Below are 5,472 nucleotides of genomic sequence, written 5' to 3' on the forward strand. Positions count from 1 at the left end.
CGATACACCTGGGAAAGCAGCAGAAGACCCAAGTGCTTAAGCCCTGAACCCAGTGCGAGGTCTGGAGGAAGTTTCTGACTCCTGGCTTCAGCCTAGCCCAGCAATGGCTAGGGAGTGAACCAGTAAATGGAAGATCTCTAACACAGTCCTTCAAATAAATAATTTTTAAAAAGGAAGAAGGGCCCAGCGCAATAGCGTAGCAGCTAAAGTTCTCACCTTGAACACACCAAGATCCCATATGGGCTCTGGTTCTAATCCTGGCAGCCCTGTTTCCCATTAAGTTCCCTGCTTGTGGACCCAGAAGCAACTCCAGGTTCCTGGCTTCTGATTGACTCAGCTCCAGCCGTTGTGGCCGTTTGAGGAGTGAACCATCAGACAGAACATCCTCCTCTGTCTCTCCTCGTCTGTGTATATCTGCCTTTCCAATAAAAATAAATAACAAATCTTAAAAATTATTTTTAAAATAAATTTTAAAATAAAAAAAATATTTAAATATTTATTTTAATATTTAAAATTTTTATTTTATTTACAAAAATAAATAACAGATCTTTAAAAAAAAGATTTATTTTTATTGGAAAGGCAGATAATACATAGAGGAGGAAAGACAGAGAGGAAGGTCTTTCATCAATGATTCACTCCCCAAGTAATCGCAATGGCCAGTGCTGCGCTGATCCGAAGCCGGGAGCCAGAACTTCCTCCTGGTCTCCCATGCGGTGTAGGGTTCCAAGGCTTTGGGCCGTCCTTGATTGCTTTCCCAGGCCACAAGCAGGGAGCTGGATGGGAAGTGGAGCTGCCGGGATTAGAACCGGCGCCCATATGGGATCCTGGCGCGTTCAGGGTGAGGACTTTAGTTGCTAGGCCACGCCACCGGGCTCTTAAAGTAAATCATAAAAAAAAAAAAAAAAAAAGGAAAAGGAAGGGCTCAGCGCAGTAGCCTAGTGGCTAAAGTCCTTGCCTTGTGTGTGCCGGGATCCCATAAGGGTGCTGGTTCATACCTTGGTGGCCCTGCTTGCCATCTAGCTCCATGCTGGTGGCCTGGGAAGGCAGTAGAGGACAGCCCAAAGCTTAGCACGCTGCACTCACGTGGGAGACTCCTGGCTCCTGGCTGCGGATTTGCACAGCTCTGGCCTTTGCAGGCATTTGGGCAGTGACTCAGTGGATGGAGGATCTTCTTCTCTGTCTCTTCTACTCTCTGTATGTCTGACCTTCCAATAAAAATAAATGAATCTTTTTTTAAAATCCTTTAAAAAGGGAAAAGGAAGGAAAGGCAGGCTGAGAATGTGGGCTGGGATCGGGTCTTGGTAGGATTGGATTTAGGCACCAGAAAAGCATGGGGTGCGGGTGGGACAGCAGCAGTGAAAGCTCTTTGCAGGGCCAGAGTCATTTACTTAGTGAAGACCCAGGGGAGGATGTCATTGGGAACTTGAATTTTCTTCTATTTCACCTGCTGACGTACCTGCACTATGGTGAGTTCTGGGTTTCAGAAGTCCCTTGACCTGTACAGGGGATAAGCATCCCCCAAATTGTTTCTGCAGTCCTATTACACCCTAGCCATCTCCCCAGAGCCACAAAGAGAGGGGAAGGAAGGTAGCCTTGCTTAGCACACAGGGCCCAAGGCCTTGGTTCTGCCATCTGAAAGGAGGGTCAGGGCCTGCCCAGGGCCTCCTCTAATACCAGCTTTGCACAACCACTCTTGGAGGTGTGTCTTGCATGCTCAAGCCCTAGCTAAATGCACGCTCTCACCAGCTGTCTCTAAGAGGCCCATGAGGGTAGGCCTCCCTAGGTCTTCTATTTGCCCATCAGTGTCCAGCACTGGCACACTCACCAGGCTGGACCAGGAAGTGGGTCTGGCATGCCCAATTTACTGATGGGAAAACTGAACTCCGCGAAGCAGAGGGAGTTTTTTGAGTTGATGGACAGGGCCAGCCAGAATCCCTTACCATGTGAACTTACTGTTAGGCCTGAGTGGCAGTTGCCAGTATTTTAGCATCCTGCAGCTTGATGGCACAAGTGAGCTTTTCTCACATTCCTGCGCCTTTGGGACCAACACAGTAAGTGTCCTTTCTGATCTCTGACTGAGAAGGGAGTGAGGCCCAAAGACACCAAACCTGCTCATCACAAGCCAGGAGCTGCACAGGGAGTGAATCCCAGCACACAGGCCTCTGCTGGTTGTGCTTGCTCTGCAGATCCTTCCCTCCACATCTATAAGGGTGTGTATGTGTGTGAGAAGTCTGTCTCCCAGTATCCAGTGATGTCCATTCTCTAAGGCTGGTCTCATATGGTACCAGAACACTGACTAGTTTAACAGACTCATCAGCCTGCGTGCTGCTGTTTCGGGAAGACATTACACTTTGCCTGGGGTCAGTGCCAGAGGTGCAGCCCTCTCAGGCCTTGCCTGGAGAACTTGGCCTTCCACTCCGGTCTGCCTCAGCCTCAAGCACAGCTCTGGTATCTTCCAGACACTCACACCCTTTTTCTAGCCCAAGGGTGTCGGAGAGCATCTGTGTTGCTGGTTGCTGATTATAGCTCACAGTGCATATTCAGTCCCTGTAACAGGCATGACCTGCGAGCTCACGCAGCTTTGGGCCCCAGGGTTTCAGTAGAGAAACTCAAGGTTTACAAAGAAACTTGGCAGAGGCCCAGCACCAGCCAGTGACCAGGTCAGGGCTGGAGTTCAGGTCTCTGCACCTGTCCTCCCTTCTAAGACAGTAGGGAGACTGTGCTGTCCTGAATATAGACATCAGAACTCCTCTTAGCAAGGGGTCAAATCCCCTTCCTCAGAGGAATGTGGAAAGTGATTCTCTGCCAGACAGCTGTGGGACCAGGAATGAAACAGTCACTGCGAGAGGGATTATCAGGCTAGTCTGGCTGGCTCGGGGAACAACTTCCCCAGGCAGAGCGGATCTTGGAGGTTTCTCTGCAGAGCAACTGTTTGGTTGGCCTAAGTTCTGCTAGTAACTCGAGTCCTTTTCAAACTGTCAACACCGTTCTCTGATCGGCCTCATTAAAACTGATGTCAGCACAATGTGACAGAGGTAAGGAAAATGGAAGGTCACTGCAGAGCACGCTTTGAGGTTCTGTGGCCTCTGGTAACAGGGTGGTGTAGCCCTACCTGGCATGCGAGAATCCTCAACAGTGCAGCTCTCTCCGGGGCCTTGGACGTCCTCAGGAGTCCCAGTAGTGGTGCTGCAGGAGGGGATAGGGTGCTAGTATCTTGCACAGAGGGACCTGCCTGCTCTGATGGTCAGTGTCAGGCACTGCTCAAGGCCTCGATTTTCCTGTTGCAGGTGTATAAACATAGGCTTGAGCACACAGAAATCATGGCTAAGTGGCCTCTGGGTGATGCTTTCATGACCTCACCAGAACACCACGGGCCAGTCGTGGGCTTCTTCCCATGTAACAAGCAGTGGTACACCCATGTAATCACCTCCGCAGGCTCCATAGCGTCTAGTCAGAACCACTCATCTGGTTCGCTGCATTCCCGGCCAGCACAAACCTAACTCAAATACCTGTTGCAGAAACTGCAAACAAGTTCATCCTCGCAGTTGGGAGACAGCTCCTACCATTCGACCTGCTCTGTAACCTCATCTCCGGGAGCCTGGCTTCTCTCACCAGCCAAGGATGGCTGAGCCTCAAGCCTCTCCAAGGGCAGAACCATATCAAGGACTTCTTTCTGGAAAACCTATTTTTCAAAAGAAAAATGAGACATGAAATCCTGGCTCAGTTTTCTTAACAACCTCACTGGCTACATGAAGGTCGAGCCAATGTTATGCTCACCTTCCATTCCTTCCTGCTTTTCTCTAGTCAAATGTGCCTATTTGCAACTACTCAGCACTTCCTGCCTCTGACCTCAGCTTATCTCCATTCCTCCCAATTCTCCTACTGGCCGACTTTCCTTTCTAGCAAACTCTACCAGCCTAGGTTGGATGGCACCTCCACTTGAAGGTGGAGGCAGACCTGGTATCCCTGGACTGTTGCCTATCACCCATGCAGATGTCTCCTCTTCCTCATCAGTCACTGTGAACCAAGGGTGGCTTGTGTATATTACCAAGCCCTCGTTGCCTTGCCCAGAAAATGACACATCCCAGGTGTCTGGTATACATGGACAGTCCTATTATCAAAAGCTTGGGAAATGTAAACAAACAAAATAGTGGGAGACACTTCTGCTGGGCATTAACCCAGTTTGACTGGCATCCCTGTAAGACAAAATGTGAGCCAGGCAGACAGAATTTTCCAGAGGACATGGTGGGAAAGCAGTCATTCGCAAGTGGAGGAAGAGACCTCCAAGTGAGCCAACCTGTCACTCCCTTGATCCAGGGCTTTAGAGAGAATAAATTCCTGCTTAAGCCAAAACAACAAGCAAACAAAAACCTGGAGATCAAAACCTTCCAAGATTATGTTTGCTAAGTAATAACATATGCAAACCCTTCAGTAGACCCAGCCTACGGAACAAACAATTTATAAAACACTACAAGTTTGCTAAATGGTGTCTCAGGCCTGGCAGTGAGAAAACAAATACGGAGTAAATAGAAATTTAAGTCCATTTTTTGAGTTTCTTCTTGGGAAAAAAAAATCCACTCAAAAGCCTACAAGAAACACAATGTGTGGGGCTCTGTATATAAATTTAAATTAGACCCCAATTTTTTATATTACTTTTATGTACTTTATAAATCCAGTAGCTAATGTTTAAAAAAATGTCCCCTGTCTCCCATCACAAAACCCGCATACTGACAAGGCTGTTGAACCGCTGGATATAGACGGCACAATGTCCTTCCCCTCCCCCAGCAATTCCCTTTCCAGATCTCTTGAGAACACAGCAGCCCTCCACCCTCTGCAAGGCTGAGCTGCCTGGGCACTGCCTACTCACTCCTTGTGGAGTCTTTTCACACGTCACTCCTCCTTAGCATGCCTGTCTCGGTAACAAACAAGGCTCTGTTCACCTGTCAGTCACACCCAAACCACTACAGCCTTGATGTAAAACCCATCTTTCCTTTCAGACCTTCTTGTCAATGAGGGTCACAGGCCATCAGTACTGCCAGAACTTCCAAAGCCATGTGGCCATACCCGCTCAATTTAACAGACTGGTAGGGGACCAAGAGGTCAATGCAAAGCTACGTATGGCATCAGTGGCAGAGCCAGGATTAGAATCCAGATCCCAAGGCCCTGGGCTAAGGACTCCTCTTATGACCTGAAATTAATACTATCTTCCTGCTAGGCAGGGGCCGCCTCAAAACATTCCATTTTGACCATTATTTTTAAAAAGTCGACTTCATTTACTTTGGTTGATAGGTCTTAATATGAGCTTACGATTAAGGTCTAGCTTAAAAATGTAAGCATACAACTTGGATTTACCAAAGAGTAATGCGTTTATTTCACTTAAAGACTTAAAAATACGTTTTCGGCAGTTGTAATATATAAAATGTCCTAATGTTAAAAAAAATAATTAAAAAGAAAAGCATGAAAAAACAGACC

This window comes from Ochotona curzoniae, unplaced genomic scaffold (assembly GCF_017591425.1).
Source record: "Ochotona curzoniae isolate NIBS_2020 unplaced genomic scaffold, NIBS_Ocur_1.0 scaffold_3208, whole genome shotgun sequence".
NCBI classification, from domain to species: domain Eukaryota; kingdom Metazoa; phylum Chordata; class Mammalia; order Lagomorpha; family Ochotonidae; genus Ochotona; species Ochotona curzoniae.